Source organism: Enhydra lutris, unplaced genomic scaffold (genome assembly GCF_002288905.1).
Source record: "Enhydra lutris kenyoni isolate GAN:26980312 unplaced genomic scaffold, ASM228890v2 scaffoldscaffold19, whole genome shotgun sequence".
Classification (NCBI taxonomy): Eukaryota; Metazoa; Chordata; class Mammalia; order Carnivora; family Mustelidae; genus Enhydra; species Enhydra lutris.
In genome coordinates this window covers 10,022,526-10,045,496 of record NW_019154103.1, presented here as the reverse complement: position 1 = coordinate 10,045,496, position 22,971 = coordinate 10,022,526, and positions in this window count along the sequence as shown.

Sequence of the window (22,971 nt, the reverse complement as noted above, 5' to 3'; positions counted from 1 at the left end):
AGTGATGATTTCTAAATTATCTCAAATCCTCAATTACATGCACTATTTTTTTTTTTCTCAAGCTTAAGAGGGAAACATAAATACTAGCAAAATAAAACGATCACAAATTGGGAGTGGGTCATGTTGACATAACGTAATTTTCCTTCCAGCTCTTAACAGGAAGCATTGAAATGATGCCCAGTTTCCCAAATCATAGAAACGAGCAGAATATTACCAGTTTAGGACTGATACGCAGACAGTCTAACAAACACAGACCTCTCATTTGTTTAACCAGTATTATGTTATGCAAAAACGAGCTCTTGTGTTGTTTTGCTTAAACTGTTGTTGTATTCTCTTCCAATGCTTCTTAGAGCAAGAGTAAAATTGGAGACAAACATTCACATTTGATTACAAAAAACTATAAGATATTTCTATATTATCTGACTTCAGAGATGAAGAAATCGACCTTCAGAGAGATTGAATAACAGGGTAAGGTCACTGGCTAGGAAGTGCCTGAGCCCAAGTGATGGCCTTTAAGTTCTGTCTGACTCCAATGCCTGTACTCCGACAGTAGCATGGCCTTCAGTAAAATTGTATGCATTTCAATAAATACTACCACAAAGGGGTTATGGGCCTGTGAATTTCCCTCCAAAGTATACTAGTTGTTCTGGTATAGTACAAAAAGAATTTCTTACAGACTTTTCAAACTCTTTTCTGGATTTAACTTCAAAGGGAAGTTAGGAGTCATAGATAAGTTAATGTAAAAGGAAATAAGTAAACTAGATACTAGAAATAATTTTTTATAATTTGTATTTTTTTTCATTTTTATACTTTTTTTTATACTTGTTAGGTCTTTAAGGAATAAGTGGATGTCTGAAAACATTTGTAATTCTCAAGTTTATATATATATATACTATTGGCTTTATTATTATTATTATTATTGATCTACATTTTCTATCTTTTTTATAATTTCAACTTTTGTGAATTTCATTATTATCTAATGTTTCTTTATAAAATCATATTCTTCACTGACTCAAATTATTAAGGTAGTTTAAATGTGAATCTTATGGTTCTAAAAGGATATTCAAATTAAATAGAAACAAGTCAGTATATTTCAAATAAAGTATGCAGAATAAATCTACTGGTTTCCAATAAATGGGAGGTGACCAGCCTAAAATGAAACAATTAATGACCCTGGGCATAGCCTTAATTCAAGGATATTCATAAATGTCAGTTTGCTATCTTCTTCCTTATTTTGAAAGCATATTCATGTGAAACAGTTTTCCTGATATGCCACAAAAAAAGAAAAATATAGGAAGGGTCTTCCTGTTGTTCCCAGTTTAAAAATTCAGTCACCAATAATGTTGTCAATTCACAATAGACATGATACAATACAGAAATACCTTTTCATAAAATATTGTCTATATTTTAATTTTTATATCAAAAATATAAAACGCATAATGTCACAATGTATTTTGATACAGTTTTTCAAATTAAACAAAAATGAATTAATTTCCATTTTTGCATTTATCAAGTTTACTGAACATTTCAATCCTTTTTTTATATTTTTTTTTTAAGACAAACCATTTGTTGTGTGATTGGTTTGAAGTAGTACCATTCTCTCTGAATGATATTCCCTCTTTATGTTATAAATTGAAAATGATCCAGATTGCAGTAATCTTGGAGAAACCTCTTGTGGTAGGCAGAATGCTCTACTGGCCTCCTGATTCTGGTCAGCTGGTGTATATTCCCTGCATAATCCACTCCTCTTGAGTGTGGGTGGGCCCAGTGAATATGAAAGTATATCACTGCTATGATTAACTTATATGGTGAATTTGAGGGGATTTTGCAAATGTAATTGAAATCCTTAAACAGACGACTTTAAATTAATGAAAGAGATTATCCTGGTGGTCCTCACCTGATCAGAGTCCACTAAAAGAAGGTTTGGAGGGGTGCCTGGGTGGCTCAGTCAGTTAAGTGTCTGCCTCCGGCTCAGGTCATGATCCCAGACTCCTGGGATTGAGCCCCATATTGGGCTCCCTGCTCAATGGGGAGCCTGCTTCTCCCTCTCCAACTCCCCCTGTTTATGTTTCCTCTCTATCTCTCTGTCAAATAAATATATAAAATCTTTAAAAAAAAAAAAAAAGTTCTAGAGGTCAGAGACAAGAGATTTGAAACAGCAAAACCTTTTACCTGTTGGTCTTGAAAAGTAAACTGCCAAGTGCAGAAAAGGGCACAAGACCAGGAGCAATGGGTATCCTCCAGATGTGGAGATCCTATAGCTTTAAGGAACTGAATTCTGTCAACAGCAAGCAGGCTTGGAGAGAACCTAAAGCTATTGCTGAGATCACATCCTTGGCTGACAACTTGATTTCAGCCTGATGAGGTCCTGAGTAGTGGACCTAGATAGCCTGTGAGTTAGTAAGTCTGTGTTGATTTTACTCAGCAAGTTTGCAGTCATTTGTTACACAGCAATAGAAAACTAACGGACCTAGCTACAACTATTTGCTCTGGCACTAAGCTTAAAAATTCATTTCCATGCTCTGCATTAGTGTAGGGAGAAAGTAACTTCAGGGTGTGTTGTCATTAAATAACCTTTTACCTTCGACACTACTTATTCTTCCCAGGTTGAAACAGCAAAGTTCAATGCTTGAACTTCCGTTAACAATCAAGCTGCAAAGCAAAAACCCGAAAAATTTTAAAAGTTATAAAAAAAATGACCAAAATTGGTAGTCAGAAGCCAGTGATATATCTTAGTTTATCTAGTGGGTTCAAGTCACATCTCAATTTTCTCCTAAGAAACTGAACTTGAGTTTTCTTTCATTTCTAAATTCCTCAAAATATGAAATATAATATCTTCAAATATGTTCATTTCAAAATTCATTTCAAATGATTGCATTTCAACTGGATCAACCAATTCAAATGCCCCATGAGATGATTACATTGAAATGATAGGCTAAGTATATGGTGAAAATATGACTGACTTGCCATGCTGAGAAAAATCACTTGTCCTTTAGTTTTTCCAATCATGATATTATCTGTGACTCACTAAACAACATAATGAGGATTATTTTATGCATGATGATTTTGATGTTCCAAGCCAACTTCTAAAGTATTTCTGAATTATGCAACAGGGCCTATTTCTAGAAAGATTCCTTTGTAAAACCTGAATTGTGTAAATGGTGTATTATTTCTTCATTGACATTTTGAGTGTATCTCCAGAAGAGAAAATGGCTATAAGATAATCTTACTCTCTGTAAAGTGCAGTGTTGTTTTTTTTTAAAGCCTTAATTGTAATATAAATTTAAAGATTTGAATATGTCCTTAAAATAACCTTAGATAAACCTAATGTTCTACAGAAATGACTATTTCATATATGAAAATTCTAAATTTAATCTTGAAACCAATAAAATTAATTTAACTGTATATGATTATATCTCCATGTGTTAAATGATTTTGACCTGTTGAAAGTTTTTCTTAGCCGTAGTCTAAGTCAGGTTCTCCAGTAAAAGTTCCTAAACACCTTCCTCTATTTTAAAAATTGGCCAACTGTATTTTAATTACTTTCTAACTCTTCTCTCCATTCCCTACCCATAAGACTGTGAGCCCGCTAAGATAGAAACTGCCTGCCTTGTTCCCCACAGGATCCTTATAGTCAAGAGCATTATGTTACACCAAAGAAATATTTAATGGGAAGACTATGTGATCAAAGAAGGGATAGAGGAAGGGAGGGAGGAAAGGAGGGAAAAAAGGACAAAGAGACAAAGGGAACGAGGTAGGGAGGGATAGGAAGACAAAGGAAGGAAGTAGGTAAGGAAAGAGGAAAGGAAAATATCATGAATTTAGAGAATAATCCATTTCTTAAAAGTAAATGCCTGCTCATACATATTTGTTGTATCGTCAGATAAGTATTACCTCCCTTTACACATTTATATTTTTAATTCAAAAATATGTTCATGATGTTAAAATATACAACATGGAATCCACCAATTTTCAGAAACAGGTGCCTTACCTTCACCCCCAACCAGTTTTACTGAGATAAAATTGCCATATAACACTGCATTAGTTTTAGGTGTACAACACAATGATTTGATATATGTGTATATTTTGAAATGATTACCACAGTGAGTTTAATATCCACCATCTAACAGTTCAACTTCTTTTCCTTGTGCTAAGATCTGCTCTCCTAACAACTTTCAAATATGTATAGTGTGGTATTTTTAACTATAGTCACCATGCTGTACATTACATATGCAGGACTTATTTTTCGTATAACTGGAAATCCACATCTTTTGACCGTCTTCACCCACCCCTCCACCATCCCTTCCAACCTCAGGCAATCACCATTCTGTTCTCTGTACCTATGATTTTTTATATTTGTTTTTAGATTCCACATGTAAGTGGGACCATACAGTGTCTTTTTCTCTGACATTTCATTTAGCATAATGCTCTCAAAATCCATACATGTTGTTACAAAGAGCAGGATTTCCTTCTTTTTTTTTTTTTTAAAGATTTTATTTATTTATTTGACAGAGAGAGATCACAAGTAGATGGAGAGGCAGGCAGAGAGAGAGAGAGAGAGAGAGAGAGAGAGGAAAGCAGGCTCCCTGCTGAGCAGAGAGCCCGATGCGGGACTCGATCCCAGGACCCCGAGATCATGACCTGAGCTGAAGGCAGCAGCTTAACCCACTGAGCCACCCAGGCGCCCCAGGATTTCCTTCTTTTTATGGCCAAATAATAGTCCAGTGCTTGTGTGCATGCATGTGTCTGTGTGTGTATCACATTCTCATCAGTGGACACTTAGGCTGTTTTCATGTCTTGGCTATTGTGAATAATGCTGCAGGGAATATGGGGTGTGGGTCTCTTTTCATGGTAGTGGTTTTGGGGTCTTTTTTGGGGGGGTAAATATCCAGAAATGGAATTATTGAATCATATGTTAGTTCTATGAGGAATCTCTTTACCATTTTTCTCCAGTAGTTGTAACCATTTTCATGCCCATAAACAGTGCATAATATTTCTTTTCCTTCACATCCTTGCCTATGGTTGTTATTTCTTAGGATTTTTTTGATGATAGTCATACTAACAATTGTGAGGTGACATTGTGTTTTTGTTGCATTTCCTTGATGATATGATACTGAGCACTTTTTTTTTTATGTACCTGTTGGCCATTGGTATGTCTTCTTTGGAAAAATATGTATCCAGTTTCTCTGCCAATTTATTTTAAAGGACTTATTTCTTTATTTTAGAGAGAGAGAGAGAGCACAAGCAGGAGGGGCAGAGAGAGAGGGAGAGAGAATCTCCAGCAATCTCCCCACTGAGCACTGAGTCCAAAGTGGGGCTTCATCTCACAACCCTGAGATTACCAACAGGGCCAAAACCAAGAGTCGTGCACTTGACCAACTGAGCCAGCCAAGCACTCCCTCTGCCCAATTTTTAATTGGAGTTTTCGGTTTTTTGCTATTGAGCTGTGTGAGTTCTTTATGTAATTTGAATATTAACCCCTTATCAGACACATGGTTTGCTGATAATTTTCTCTTATTCCATAGGTGACTTTTATATTTTGCTGATGATTTCCTTTGCTGTGTAGAAGGTCTCTAGTTTGATGTAGTCCCACTTGTTGATTTTTGCTTTTGATTTTGCTTTTGCCTTTGCTTTTGATCTCAAATCCAAAAAGTCATTGCCAAGACCGATTCCAAGGAACTTAGCCCCTATGTTATCTTCTAGGATGTTTAAGGTTTCAGGCCTTACATTCAAATCTTTAATCCACTTTGAGTTAATTCTTATATATGGTGAAAGAAAAGAGTCCAGTATCATTCTTTTACCTGACTGTTCAGCTTTTCCAACACCATTTACTGAAGGGACTACATTTTCCCCATAAAGGAATTGACCATATATTCTGGGTTTGTTTCTGGGTTCTCTGTTCTTTTCCATTGATGTAAATGTGTGTTTTTTTGTTTTTTGTTTGTTTTGTTTTGTTTTTTTAAAGATTTTATTTATTTATTTGACAGACAGAGATTACAAGTAAGCAGAGAGGCAGGCAGAGAGAGAGAGAGGAGGAAGCAGGCTCCCTGCTGAGCAGAGAGCCCGATGCAGGGCTCGATTCCAGGACCCTGGGATCATGACCTGAGCCGAAGGCAGAGGCTTTAACCCACTGAGCCACCCAGGCGCCCCTGTAAATGTCTGTTTTTATGCAAATACCATACTGCTATGATTACTATAGATTTGTAATACTGTTTGAAATTAGGAAGTGTGATGCCTCAAGCTTTGTTCTTTCTCAAGATTGCTTTGTCTATCCATGGTCTTTTGTGGTTAAAATAACACAAATTTTAAGATTGTTTGTTTCATTTCTGTGAAATATGACATTGGTATTTTGATAGAGATTGCATTGAGTCTGCAGATTGCTTTGAGCCATATGGACATTTTAATGATCTTATATCACTCCATGAGCACAGAGTTATTTATGTTATTTATGTTCAGTTATTTGTGCCTTCGATTTCTTTCACCAGTCTCTTATAGTTTTGGTGTGCAGACTTTTCACATCCTTGATTAGATTTATTTCTAGACATTTTATTCTTTTTTGATGCAATTGTAAGAGGGATTGTTTTCTTAATTTCTCTTTCTGAGAGTTCATTATTAATGTGTAGAAATGCAATGGGTTTTTCATGATTTTGGAACCCATAATTTTACTTGGATTTCTTTATTAGTTCTAATAGGTTTTATTTGGTGGAGACTTTGAGTATATATATAGACATAGATATAGAGCTATAAATATAAATATGTATCATGTCATCTGCAAATAGAGATTACATTGCTTCTTTCTTTCTGATTTAGATTCCTTTTCTTACCTACATTCTCTAGGATTTCTAGTACTATGTTGAATAAAACTGGAAAGAGTGGGCATCCTTGTCTTGCTCCTGATTTTGGAGGAAGAGCTTTCAGCTTTTCACCATTCAGTATGATGTCAGCCGTGGCCTTCATTATATTGAGGTATGTTTCTTCTGTACGCATGTTGTTGAGGTTTTTCATCATGAATGGATGTTGAAATTTGTTTAATGCTTTTTTCTGCATCTAGTGAAAGGATCATATGATTTTTATCCTTACTTTGGTGTATCATATTGATTGATTTTTGCATATTGAACCATCCTTGTATCTGCAATAAAACCCACTAGTTCATAGCATAGGATCCTTTTAGTGTATTACTGAATTCAGTTTGCTAATATTTTGTGGAGGATTTTGCATCCGTGTTCAGAGATATTGGCCTATAATTGTTTTTGGCTTATAGTGTTCTTATTTTGGTATGAGGGTACTGCTGGCCTCATAAAATGAGTCCTTTTTATATTTCTTGGAAGAATTTGAGAAGGATTGATATTAACTCTTCTTTTTTTTTCCAATTTAAGGAGTAATAGGACTTTAAAAAAAATTTTATTATGTTCAGTTTTCCAACCTATAGCACATCATTAGTTTATGATGTAGTGTTCAGTGATTCATTAGTGACATATAACACCCATTGCTCATCAGCTGGGGTGATGGGTATTAAGGAGGGCACATGCTGTGGTATTAACTCTTCATTGAATTCAGAGTGAAGCCATCTCATCCTGAACTTTCCTTTGTTGGGAGGTGTTGTGTTTGTTTGTTTGTTTAATTAGAGTGGGAGGGGGGAAAGGGGAAGAGAGAAAAGGAGAGAGAGAATCTTAAGCAGGCTCCACACCCAGTGCAGGGCTCACAACCCTGAGATCATGATCTGAGCCAAAATCAAGAGTCCCATGCTTAACTGAGTTGTCCAGGTGTCCCTGCTGGGAGGTTTTTAATAACTGATTTGATCTCCTTACTGGTAATCAGACGGTCTGTTTAGAGTTCATGTTTCTTTGTGATCCAATTTTAGTATATTGTGTTTCTAGGAATTTATCCATTTTTTAAATTGTCCAATTTGTCAGTGTATAGTTGTTCTTAGCAGTCTTTTATGGTCCTTTATATTTCTGTGGTGTGGGGTATAATGGTTCCTCTTTTATTTCAAATTTTATTTATTTGAGTATCTTTCCTTTTTTTTGTCTTAGCTTTTCTCTTTTGTAAAATGAAGACAATTCTAGTACTTGTCATTGGATTTTTTTGTAAGTTAAATGAATACATAAAAAGAACTTAAATATTGCTTGAAACATAGTAAATGTTGAATAAATATTATTTTACTATTTTTATTGTGCTACTCCTATGAATTGTTATTACAAGAGTGATGTTAATTGAAGAAATTTTTGCCTAGAGCCTTACTCTGAGTGGCAGAACATAGATTTGAATGAAGGTAAATCTACCCTCAAAGACAACATTCTTTCTATTACCATAAAATGTGACCACTCCATCGTTGGGATGTTTCACACTATGACATACTATATCCTTAATGTGATTGCTGTAATTTAAATGTTGTATTCAGGACATTTTGACTATCATGTTAATACCATTTGGAGACACTTTTTATTTTTTAGCTATTCTGTGGATATGGCAATTTTCTCAAAGTTGAAAAACTGAATGACTTGCAGTCAGTATATGACTATAAAATGAAAATGATAAGTCCTGTTACTAACTTCTTTGTATGGAATCATTTTTGTTGTTGTTTTTATCTTCATAAATATTTCAAAAGCATTCAATGAATTGAAGAGGGAATTCCTCCTTGCTGAAAATCTATTTGTTCAAATTTTAAAAAAGCAAAGAGACCCTAAGCTTTTTCCTTTTTTTCTAACTTTTTCCACATAGGTCAGAATTTAAACTTACATAACTGTTTCATCCAGTGACTGTTGATTAGAGCTGAAATTATTTGAAATTCTGTATTTTAGCTGTGTTTCACTTAAGCCCTTAGAGATGCCCTGGTTTGGTTTTGCATTATTCCAAGTCAGTCTGCCCTCAGGTAATACTGACCACCTCTTTAAGAGCACTGAAATGACAGATATTCTCAGAGAGGTCATAGTCTTCTTTTGGACTGTGGTGGCCACAACTGCTGAAACTTCCACATATAATTAGACAGCCTATTTAGATGAAAGTGAGAAAATAAGTTCTCCCTCCAGGACTTAAACTAAAATGTTCAAGTGTTTTATCGTACCAAATGTTTTTTGCTTTTTTTTTTTTTTCCTTCTGGGATAAAAGTTGAAATGTCCTGTTAGAAACAGCACTTACGCTGGGACTGTTCCTGGCATTAAGTATTTTATGTATCTACATCTCTATCTTTTTTTTAAAAAAGATTTATTTTATTTTATTTATTTAACAGACAGAGATCACAAATAGGCAGAGAGGCAGGCAGAGAGAGAGAGAGGAGGAAGCAGGCTCCCCACTGAGCAGAGGGCCCAATACAGGGCTCAATCCCAGGACCCTGGGATCATTACCTGAGCCAAAGGCAGGGGCTTTAACTCACTGAGCCACCCAGGTGCCCCTACACCTCTATCTTTAATATCTCAGATAAATGAATGGAACTTTTAAAAAAAATACTCAAAATGGTAAGTGTACCTGACTTTTTCTTTAATGACTTCAATTTGTTCCTGAAAACCATGGCTCTTTGATAGAAAAAGTTGCTAAGGAGGAAAAAAAAATTCTTTAATTTTAATGAGAAGTATTATTACCATTTAAGATACCCAAATATTTTCACATTGTCAATTAAAGGATAAAGATGCATTTCTATACATAATTAACAATTTCTATACATAATTAACAATACTATGTTCAAAAACCATAGCATAAATAAAGTGTCTTGTACTGTTTTAAAACATTGGCTTTGTTATATTATTCAGATATGGTGAGACCAGCGGAATAGAAGATGACTGACATTAATATAATTTATTACTCATACTTCCAAAGAGGAAGAGCTTCAGCCCACCACAGGGGCCACCCAGGGAGACACCAGGGTCTGTCCGGTGGCAATGGGAGAGAAGAGAGGATTTGAGCGAGAGTCTTTATTGTGGTATCCATAGGAGAGAATGGGCAAGGCAGTGTAAGTAGGTTTAATATTAGCTAGTTTGAATAATTTTGGTAGGCTCTGGGCAAAGAAGGTGTTTCTCATTATCTGGCACCTGCCCCTGCAGTGATTAGTGCAGGGGGATAGTAGCCCTCCATGTAAGAGCCCCATACAGGAAGTGGTTGGGGGTATGTATTCTGGGTGTGTGAATCCTTTATTATCCCCAGCAACTGACTAACCTGGGAAGGGGCAGTCCCTTGCATCAGTGAGTCCTTAAAATGTCCAAGTAACAACTCTGGAAACTAGAAAATGTGATATTACATGAACTCACTACAGGAGAAAGATAAGACGTGATTCTAAGTGATAAAGGAAAAGCATAGGGTCATTCTTTGAAAGATGTAGTTTTCTTTCTTTGCATTCTTTTTAACCAGTTGAGGCTCCTGGTTAACTACTTTCAAACTACTTTTAAAATACCTACTTTTAAGCTGCATTTAAAACAGAACTATAAACACTTTATGGCAAAATAAATCCAAAATAAAAGCAAAAGAGCACTTCAAAACACGTGGAAGTAATAGAAGTTGCTATCTCTTAATTACTCTTACTTGGTGTAAATGTACAAAGCAAGCCATCTTGAGTCCAACAAAATATGGTATACAGCTTAAGTTTATTTTCTAATTAGAAAAGCATAAAGTAATTGGCACATCTTGTTTTTGCCTAAAAGTATAATGTTGAAATATTACTTTTATAATATATTTATTTGATGTGTTTTGGATGAAAAAAAGCATTAGGCTATAAATTAGTTATTGTCCAAAAAATAATTTTTAATAAATCATGACTTACTTAAAATCTATAACATTCATAATATATTAATGAAGTTTGACCAGAAAATAAAAATTTTCAACATTTTCCTTATTTTGGCTTTTCTTACCATATGTTAGGACTTGCTTACAAGTCAGTCTTGGACTGATCTCTTTCTAGCTCCTTCTCATGCTTAAAAGCCTTCTCACAGTTTTCAAAGATGGCAGTTCCTAAATATTGACTCTTTTCTGAGACCAAGGATGTCACAATGTGGTGTGAAGTAGGCTACTTTGGTGTTAAAATCTTTTTATTTCTCTAATTGCTGCACTTAGTACCTTATCTATGTTTCAAAGGCTTGGACCTCCTTCTGGGAGTGCCTCACAACAGTAAGCACCCTGCACTTTTGTGGAAGTAGATACCAGTATTCCCTTCAGAAGTGTCCACTCCTGCTGTTTTATTTCCAGTGTGATTCTGGGGGCCCCGCTGGCTACTTAGTACTTAACTCATCCTTGAATAGTAACATTAATATTTTCTTACCTGATTTACTGATACTCATCAAACATCTGACATTTTCAGTTTCATTCTTTTTCTTCCATCATAGTTTTTCTTAGAATGGTCAAATTCTTTTTCTTTAGTTTTCTGAATCCATAAACATTTCCAAAATGAGCTGGGATTCAGCCCTGCATCGGGCTTCCTGCATGGCAGGGGGCCTGCTTCTCCCCCTCCCACTCCCCCTGCTTGTGTTCCCTCTCTTGGTGTCTCTCTCTGGTCAATTAAATAAATAAATAAAATCTTAAAAAAAAATCCTTAGATAATCCTAATAGGTTAAAATTTTCTTGGTGTTGTCACTGGTATTTCCCAGAACTCTGTAGTGATCCTTCCATTCTGCTTGATTCGTCTTTGGAGACTTCCCTCTATATGGCAAGAATGGTTTGGTTGACAAGGCTATCATATATTGGTCTTATTAGTCCTTCTTTGCTTCTTAGTGTTTCCATAAAAATCTTAAGGAGACATATGATTGTATCCACAGTCATGGACCCACAGATGTAAAGCTGCAATTAATAGGAGTTTTTTTCTATCTCAGCAAAATGATCAACCGTTATTTTATCAAATATAAATTTAAGGGCTTTTAGAATATTTTTAATAGTTAAAATGATCAGTTCCTGCGCATCCTCCCCATCCTATCCCTAACCTTACCCAATCCATCCCTTGTTCAGAACTCTTAGGAATGGATAAGGATACAGATTCTCAGAAAATGGATGATTTATTTAGATTAAGGCACGTGTCTACGAGTTATTTCCTTTGTATGCTCTTTGGAGCTTTATGTATTGTTTAGGGACCCTTTACTCTGTGCAAGGCACTGTACTAGGCACTCTGAGGAAGGGATCTACCTTTGGTTGACCAAGGGGTTTCATGCAGTTGTCTAGGGTTTTGGAATTGTAGATGGAAGAGAGGGGTTTGGGAGAAGGTTCTAGGATCAACACAGTTCTGAAAACTTATAAGAAAAAAACAAACTAATGCATATATTAAAATATATATAATGTCTTAGTTTGATCATGAAGATTTCATCTTCTCTGCCCTCATGATTAAATCCCATTTTACTCTCTCTGACTTTTCCTTGTGCATCTGGAAAAGATAAACAATAGAAAAGGAAAAAAAAAATCTTAAAAACTCTGCTTTGCATTCCTTTCTCCATCAGGACATACGTTGTTGCAGAGAGATAATCATTCCTTCAGTAACCTGCATTGCTGCAAAGGAAAAGCATTTTTGAAACCGCTTCTCAGAGATGCAGAAAGTAATTTCACTAGATTTCCATCCTGTGTCAATGAACTATCTGGATATTAAGTATGCTGTTACTCTACTCATGATGGGAAGAACACAATTCTGCCCTTATACATAAAACAAAAAATTCATTAATATAGTAACTTATTTCCTAATTCATTCAAAAATTAAAATTTCAATGCCCTGGGATCACAACTTGACCCTGACAAAGTCACAATTCTTATAGAACTTTGTTCTTGAGAGTGAGTGACAGTTTCTTTTTTGTTGTTTCTTGTTTTTTGTTTTAATAAATGAATGAATACAGAAACAAAGCCAAGTATTTCAGATGAAAGTGAGTGATTTGTAGAGAATTTAAACAAAGCGGTATGAGGGTGTGATAGGGTGATCATTCCTATTGTGTGGGAAGAGAAGCCCCCCTGAAGGAGTGATAATGTGATAGAAGTGATACTGTGCCTGAATGATGAGAGATAGCCAGCATTTAAATTTATGTAAAACATTTGTCCTAGGCACAGGGTAGGACTAAGACAGATGGCATGATGTAGATTGAGCTTATTATTTCTTAAGAATGGAAAGAAAACCAATGTGCCTGGAGCCTAATGGTGGAGAAGTTTAGATGTATATTATCATTGTGGAGAATGTGGAGAGTTGAATAGTCGCCTCCAGAAAGAGATGTGCATGTCCAAAGCCCTGTAAAAGGGTCTCAGCAGATACAAGGAATGAATCTTTGGGTGAGATCATCCTGAATTAGCTGGGTGGACTCTAAACCTAATGACAAGATTCCTTAGAAGACAAGGCAATATGAAGATAGAAGAGGAGATGGGAGTGATTTGGTAACAAGCACAGGAAACCAAGGGATGCCCAGAGCCACAGGGAGTTTTTCCTCTAAGAAGCAAAGGCAGATTTTCCTCTCAAGCATCCAGAAGGAGAGTGGACCTGCCCACACCTTGGTTTCAAACTTCTGGCCTCCACAGCTGCTAAGGAATAGATTTCTGTTGTTCTAAGCTGCCTCGTTTGGGGTAGTTTTTATGGCAGCCTTAGGAAAATAAAACAGAGAGATAAGCAGTAGGCAGATCATCTTGAGAATACTGAATCATTTTTAGAATACTAGAAGCAAATTTAAGTCTTAAAAAAGAAAAAAAAAACTGGGGGCTTGATTGGGGATGGAGATGAAGGGCTAATGTTAGAGGATTGGGATGGTCCGATTTCCATGAAGATGGATAAATATTGGTTCTGAGCTCATGGTCAGGTGCCAGATATATTTCAGTAGAATCCTGGCTTCTATCAGATATGTGACATGGGGCAGTATAGTTCAGACACTGAGGCCTTAAGTTTCCTTATCTAGTTGAGGATAATAATAATAAATGCCCTAACTTATAAATTCACTATGAGATCCCATATGTTTAAATTTAAAGTACTTTGGAATAGTGTCTTATACTTAGTAAGTACTTAATAAATATTAAATATTTTATTTGTTAAGGTTTGGAAAATAGATTTCAGAAGGACATGATACGAGGCAGAGAGAAAAGAGGGATACATTAAGTCCCAGACAAGAGATCAGATAAAGGTGGTATTACGGGAAGGAGTGAACGGATTTAGGAAATGTTTTGAAATAGAATCTACCCTAGTTGGGTCTGGAAAGTGAGGGGAAGAAAAGTGAAGGAAGATGCCTAGATTTTCAGTTTAAGTAAATTCAGAACATTGAAATAACATGAAGAAGAAGACATGGGATTTTTAAAGTACCCAAATTTTGTATAGGAAAAGATGGATTTTCTTTTGAATGTATTGTTTCAGATGCCTATTAAATATACAAGTCAAGAAAGTAGTCTTGCCCATGATTGTGGAGTGTGGGGAGATTTTGAGTTTGGAAATAAGGTGAGATGTAGAGATTTGAGAATCTTAAGTCTACAGATGATCTTTAAGCTGTGACCCTGAGTAAGATCACATACAAAGAATGTGTAGACTACGTAGCTCAGTGAAGCTATCATTTAAAAAGAAGAAAAGTTTAAAAACAAAGGAAATAACCTCAAACTTTATCACTTACTAATAATTTGTAAGAATTTACTATTTTCTGCCTTGATCAGCTTGGACTGCTGTAACAAATGTCCATAGACTGGGAGGCTTAAACAATAGACATTTAATAATACTGTATTGAATACTTTAAAGTTGCTAAGAGGATAAATATTTAAAGTTCTTATCACAAAAAAAATACTCTATTTGTGGTGATGAATGTTGACTGCACTTATGGTGATCACTTTGTGATACTATATATATATATATATATATATATATATATATATGTATATGTACATATAATCACACATTATCACATGTGTGTGTGATTATATGTACATATACATATATATATGTACATATAATCACACACACATGTGATAATGTGTGATTATATGTACATATACATATGTGTGTGTATATGTGTGTGTATGTGTATATATATATATATATATAATCATTGTGTTGTACACCTGAAGCTAATGTAATGTTATATGTGAACTCTATCTTGAAGAAAAAAAAATAGATGACATCAGCATAAACATCACATGTTTCTCAGGTGCACTTGGAACATTATCCAGGATAAACTATATGTTAGTCCATAAAATAAGTCTTAATACCTTTTAAAAGATGGAAATCATACAAAGTATCTTTTCTAATAATAATGAGGTCAAACAAACAGAAAATACACATTTACTTTTCATGGGCCTAAAAGCTACAAGACCAAAATTGAGGTGCTGGCAGATTTGGTTCCTGGTGAGAACCCTCTTCCTAGCTTGCCTTCTTACTGTATCCTCATTTGGCAGAGAGAGTGCTCTGATGTCTCTTCTTCCTGTAAGGACACTAGTCCTATCATGGGGGCCCACGCTCACAATCTCATCTAAACCTAATTACCTGCCAAAGGCCCCACCTTCTAACACCATTGCATTGAGGGGTAGGACTTCAGTATATGCTTTTGGAGGTGGAAGGGACACAACCATTCATTCTCTAATATAGGCCCTTCAGGTTATTTACAGTAGTGTCTGTATGATGGAAAGACAACGTATAATGGTTACTACTATGCATTTCTATTCAGCTCCATGTTCAATGACATTATACTAGTGACTTGAAATCAGCCAAGGTGAGAGTCTTTATACCACAGACTTTGGAAAATGCTGCAAGCTAGCTTCCTCCCCAGCAGTCCTCTGGAAAACTGATTGTTCAATGTTTGCTAGCATATACTATGTGGATACCACTGGTCCAAGAGAAGTTTTGATTTTTTTTAGAACAAAAGATACTGCTTATTATTTATATGCTGATACTTGCAAGATAATTCTATGTCTCTAGAATAATTGCAAATCTTACTGATTTAATTCTGTTAAGATAAAATGTAAGTTAACTCTCTAAGGATAGGATTTTGAGAGGAAAAAATTTATAGGGAAGAATATTATTGCAAAAGCATGTTTTTAAAAAGGTAAGAGTGTATTGGATCTAGAACCCAAATGAAAAAATTGGCCTGAAATAGGTAAGAGGCATCTATTATGACAGCAGAGGAGACAAATACAAGTACTTTGGTGTATTTATGCAGGAAATGATGGAGATGTTGTTTCCTATCCTGCCAGAGGGAGAAGATATTGCTGCCATTCTTTTCCATTATTTATGAAAGGTCTATAAGTCTTGGAAATTAGAAATACTAATCCAACCTTATTGGACCTAGACAATTTCCTTATAAAAATTAGTCCCTGAAATTGCAAGTCACAGGTCTTACAAATCCTCCAAACATCCATAAAGAATATACTCGTGGCAAATTTCCCTAAGGCTTATACAAATCCAAAAATACCTTCAGTGTTTTATGAGTGGAATGTTTAGCTCTTGGTACAGCCAATACTAAAATGTTCCATTAGAATGTAGAGCACTTAATAACATATTCTATTTCTAGTACCTAAATATAAAAATTAGAACCTGTTATCTCTAAAACAGAGCAATCTTCAGCTGCTGTGTAGCCACAGAGAGGATAGGTAATCTCTAAAATAATAAACCTCCAAATTCCTTAGAGTTTAAGCCTTATAACTAGAACTGGCTGTCGGATGAGAATAACTCAATTGAGCTGAGAGTAGCCAAAAAGCTTTTCATATGTGATTAAATTGCTTTCTATTGCCGATGATTGGGACCCAATGTGGATATTGTGGTTTTAAGATCATGGTATAAATTACCATCAGGAAATATTCTGATGTCCCCAGATCACACAAAAGGTAATCAACATAATCTGAATTGATCCTGAGCTAGTAGGGTAGGGTAAATCTTTTCTCATAAATAGAATGATTTCATTTCTTACTGGTTTAGTACTGTTAAGAAAAATATGTCAGTTCTCTGAGGAGAGGATTTTAAAAAGTTATCCTATATCACAGATATTGTGACACAGATCTCTGAGGGGCAACTCGTAAATCAAATAAGGTTTTCCTGGTACAGAGTTTACATTATTTGACTTGGAGAGACACATCCGTGTTAGCTAAAGAGAAGATTATTGTAGAGATACGTATTGAGCAATAAATGTCAGTATCACAGAAATTAAGTACAAGATCTATAACAGGTTAGGTACTATGCAGAAACAGTGTCTGGGTTCAAAATATTTTCTTCATTAAGAGCAAGAGATTTCCCTTTCCAATGTGTTAACATTAACCTGACTCATTATGTTTTCTGTAGGTCAACTGAATTCTCTGCTTACTACCCATCGACAGAGAACCCTCTATTCCCTATATCCTAAATGTTTCATAGCTTACTCTATTCATTGTTTACTGAGATTCTTTGGTATGCTTTAGATTATAGTAGGCAATAGGGAACAAGATAGATTAGGACCTTCTGGTGGCAGTGTTCTGGAGAAGTGTGGTAGTGGGTAGGAGGGTGATGGGGATTAACCAGGAATTCAACATAAGTGAGATACCTATAGGTTATGAAAAGTTCTAGGAAGGACATACACAAGAGCTTACAATGAAAAGGGGACCTGGTTGGGGTGAGGCAGGGGATGAGCAGTACTACTTCAGATCTAGTGATTCAAAGGAGTCAGACATTTAGACATTTGGGGAATGTGTGATGCTGCACGGGTGTGAAGTGGGAAAAGTTTTGGTTTAACAGCAGTGGTGTCATCACAACCTCCAGCTTCCAGATGGCCCGTGTTGGGAAAGCACATTGACTATTCATCCATCTTCCCCTTAGTGCTTGACAATGTGCAAGTTGATCCAACCAGGAAACCCTACACTTTTAATTTACTTCCTTTATTGATTCTATGCTTTGCAGATCCATAGCGGACTAGATGATATGAAGATGGGTCCTTGTGTCTTGTTTTTTTAATGCTGTATCTTCCGTGTGTAGAATAGGTCTTAGTGCACAGTAGGGACTCAAGAAATATGTGTGGAATGGAGAATTTAATGAATGATATCCCGGAAGATAGATGGTTTAGGCAAGGGATTTGAATTGTATCAGTCTAGGTAGGAATAATGCACTAATGTGTCACTCAAGAGCTTATCCCATGAGTGATTCCTTTGCTTGAACTGTCTTGGATATGTGGTTTAGATTTGCATAATTTAAAAGAAATTAAATTGTCGCTTATATTTATTTAGGTACATATACATGAAGCTTTCAAGGCTCAAGAAAAATTAATGGATAATCCATATTTTAGAATCCCAAACACTGAAACGGTGCCTGTTCTTACTATGAGTAGCTCTTGAACAAATGAATTACTATACATATACATTTTTTAATTTCCTTTATATTAATATTTACTTGGAAAGTTTAAAATATAGATTTCTTCTCTACTAAGATATATCAAATGCCTGAGATGGTTTAAAATCAAATACACAAAATGTTTTCAACCATAGAATTGATATTTTTCAATTTTAGGTTTTCTCCCCCTCCAGCCAGCACTTTTGAATGTAGCTTTTAGAACTTTTTTACAAAGTTATGTGTCCTATGAAATGAAAATTGTCATCACAAATGTCACCCACAGAAAAGTAGTCACAGAGCAGATGAACATTTAATTAGTTTTTTTAATATTTTTCTTGTGACATATTTTTTTTATTCATTAATCAGTTAAAAATAGTTTTTTAATGTTACTCAAACCTCCACACCATCAAATTCTGGCGGGGGTATTTTTTTCATATTGAATCAGAAGCAAACATCTATTTAAAATACAAGAAAAAGAACCCAAAAACCAAAAAACAAAAACCAGATTTTCAATTCTAATGAGCGAGGGAGATTTTCTTTTGACAAATTGGTATAGGTTTTCTGTACAGAATCTGAGAATTTCAGGTTGTAAATTTTAACACTCTGAGGCAACTTGTCCCTCATTCTGTGGAAATAAGGGTGCTAATTGGACTAATGATGTCTGGCATCTAAATCACAACGGAGTTTGGGAGTAAACATGTATTGCTGTAGCCACTGAGGGAGAGGAGACAAGAGGTACAAGTAACAAGTTCTGTCTAAATGAGAACCTTCCTTTTCAGACTATTTAAACAGGGCAAGCGCTTTGATGGATGCTACAGTTCCCATGAGCACACAATTGCATATTAACACTTAACGAGCCCTAAATTCTGCCTAAAATGTCAGACTCCTGACATACTGTTCTAATAATGATTGGGACAATTTTCATTCAGTCATTCATTCCATAAGCCTCTCTTTGGTATCCAATCAATGTCAACACCGTTCTAGGCGCTGTCTGGTTTACGTAATAGCAAAACAAAAGAAAAGGCTGTATTACACAGAGCAGAAAATTATGCGACGTTGTCATGTCTTAATATAAATTATAAGAAACACGGATTACAGATGTTATAGGTAAAATGTTCCTGAACCTCAGATGAGAAAACAGGTCCATGAAACAGCCATGTCACTGGGCTGAGGTGAAGCAGTGGGACAGGCTGCAGAGCAGAGCCAGGACTCAGGGGATGGCCTCCGTTTTCTCGGGCAGTCACAATTTTATATAGTTTTATCATTTTAGTGAAAGTAATTTATTTTGGTATCTCATTAATTATTGAGTTAATTAGACATATGTTATAAAAACAAAAGTTATGAAAAGGTTTAATTTGAAAAGTGTGCTGCTTCCATCTCTAGTTCATGTGCATCCATTTTTTTCACCCTGAGGTTACCAATTTGACCAATTTGTAAAAAAATTTTTCTGGGGCACCTGGGTGGTGGGTTAAAGCCTCTGCCTTTGGCTCAGGTCATGATCCCAGGGTCCTGGGATCCAGCCCCGCATCGGGCTCTCTGCTCAGCGGGGAGCCTGTTTCCTCCTCTCTCTCTGCCTGCTTCTCTGCCTACTTGTGATCTCTATCTGTCAAATAAATAATAAAATCTAAAAAAAAAAAAATTTCTGAAGATGCCACAGGAATAAGAAGCACGAATGTATGGGCATATCTGTGCATACGTGTGTGTGTGTGTGTGTGTGTGTGTGTGCATATATATGTATGTGTGCATGTGAATGTGTGTTTTTCTTACCAAAATGGTGTTTTACTATACATTACATTCTGCATGTTGCTCTTACCTCTTAAAAATGTTTCTTGAAGACCATTCCATATCAAGATGTAATTAATTTCTTCAGTAATTTTTGTCTTAGAAAATATATTTGTTCTGTTGTTTTTTAATGGGAAATATATACATGTGGTACAAAAATTCCTAAGAGACAAATGAGTAAACAGTGATAATTAAGTTTCAGTGTGATAGCCAACCATGCAGCCTTCCTATCCAGAAGCAAGCTTTCTTCTCTCTTCTCGATATCCTTCCAGGGATAAGTCTATGCATATACAAGTGTATATGAATATATGAAATCATTCATTTTATTTGTCAAATTTGTGTTCTCTTCTGCATTGTAGCCTAGGGACAACAGAAGTCTCTTGTGTGGATATTGATTAGTGGGAAGATGCTGGTATAAGACTTAGTATACTAACTGTCAGGTTAGGAACATACCTGTTTACTACTGTCTTGTGGTCATTTTAGGATACACCTAATCATCCATAAGAGTGATAATTCCATTGACTTTTGTTAAGTTGATGGGTAATGAGTTCTTCCCTTTCAGTCTACAAATTATTTAACCTGCTCCAAATTGAACTACTTTACCTTTCTACATCTGGTATGCAACAGTGATCCTGGGCTGCCCCTTCTCCATCATCAAGGGGTTTCCTTCTCTTCTCAGGAGAAGGAATGTATAATGCTCACCTCCAAAGTAAAATGTTCACCCCCTTGTCTCCCTCCCTCTTTTCTATTCTTCTCTCTTTTCTTTCCCCTTCCTTTGGTGAATCATGCCCTTTCATAATTTCCTACTGAAGTTTATGTGAGAAGCAAATCTTTCAAGTTCTTGCTTTAAAGAATTTCAACCCTCTCATTTGGTTAGTTGTTTTATGAGTATAGATTTCTAGGCTGTGAATATTTCCCTTCAAAATTTCAAGGACTTTGCTCCATTTTCTTCTAGTTTCTACTGTGGAAATTGCAAAATCTGAAGCCATTCTGATTATCATCTTTTGTTTGAGATCTGTTTATTTCTCCTCTCTGAAAACTTCTCTTTGACTTCAGCGGTGATAAGTGTCAATTTTAAGAGTCTATTTTTACCTATTATGCTGTACATGATATTTTGCATTTGTCCTGCCTAATGCCCAGGATTCCCGTGCCCCTTGCCCCAAGAAAATTATCCTGGTTTTTAGACTGAATGACATAATAGAGAGAAATCTTAACAGATAGTAGCCACAGAGACTTCCTTTGTGCAACCACTGGTTATTTCTCATTTTCATGGTATGCACAGGCTGCTCACAAAGGACATGAAATGATTAGCAATCAATTCCAGGTTACCTGATGCCACATGAAGTCTAACCAACAGTTCATGTTATCATTCTTATGGCAAATTGCAAAAATGTCCACTATTCTTCCCTCCTTCCATAAAGGGGCAGGTTCCACTTCCATGTGAACCTCAGCTGGCCGGTGGAATGTGGTAAAAGTGACCATGCACCAGTTCTAAAGAGTTGCTCCTCTCCATTCCTTTTTAGAACCATGGCATTGCCATGGGATCAGGACCAGAGTTGGCCTACTAGAGCGTGAGATACTCATGTCCAGTCCCCCTCCCTTGTTCCAGTCCAACCTCAGAAATACTGCTGTCTAACCTACGTGTAGCTGGGTTGGGAGATCAAACTGTTTTTTATCCTAGTTTATCTAAATGACAAAAGATTCTCAAAGTAAGGTCTGGGTCAATGATTCAATCAATGGTATGGGTATGAGACCCCTTCTTAAGACATCTGAAAGAATTCAGATAGTGCATATTAGACCCTACCAACTAGGGAAAAAAAAGAGTGTTTCTAAGAGTCTCAAGTGTCTTCCCTACCTCCTGACATGCCAAACCAAAGTAGAGAGAATTGTGGTATGTCTTTAGGGTGAATAAAATGCATACCATGAAATTCATTGGAAACTACAAGTTATTAAAATTATACAAAAATGAAATTACTGTCTGCATAGATGAAAGGGGACTGAGATAGTTCAAAAGGGGAAAGGACCTCTGGGCCCCTATTTCTCCTAGAGCAAGAACTAGACTAGGAAAAGTCCTCAAAGATGGATTTCCAATACTGCCTTCAGAAATGGCCAAGGAAAGTAGAAATGAAAGAAAATCAAAGTTGGAGCTGAAAGCCATAGACGACAATGGAATGGGGGAGTGATTCCCATGGACCAGAGCCAGGCACTGGTTTAAAAAAAAAAAAAAAAAAATCCCTATTCCTAGAATAAGTGGCCTTGTAACATTTGTCTCATTGGATTTCTGAAATTTCATGGACCAGTGACTGCAGTATTCTGTTTTCTCCGTCAGCTGGGAGTGCTTATTTGACTGTCACTTATCTCTTCAAATCTAGAAGAAAGATGGCTCATCTTTTGTACTTCTCTTGAGCAAAAGAAGGCACATCCAAATAGCACATCTAGAATTGATATCCCAGGGTTTTGAGTCTGATCATAACTGAATGAGATTTCTGGTGGTCCTGAGATGGCAGTAGCATATATCACTTTTGAGAGGGCAATGATTAAGTCCAAATTAGCTTTTTTGAGAGATGAAAAACATGATCCAGTTGCCCCTGTTACCTCTGAAGTAGAGCCTTCTCACTGACCGTAGGCCATAGATGTGTGAGAGTCAAGCTATATACAGAAGTTTCCAGCAGACCACGGCCTGAATTGCTGACCTACAGCATCACCTGTTATGCTTGGTAGAGTATTTTGTATTTGCCTGGTGTAATACCTAGGTTGGCCCATAAAACCTTCCCTGTTCTTTTTTTTTTTTTTTTAAGATTTTACTTGTTTGACAGAGAGAGACCGTGAGAGAGGGAACACAAGCGGGGGAGTGGGGGAGGGAGAAGCAGGCATCCCACTGAGCAGGGAGCCGGATGCGGGGCTCGATCCCAGGACCATAGAATGATGACCTGAGCTGAAGGCAGATGCTTAACTACTGAGCCACCCAAGTGCCCCCAAACCTTCCCTAT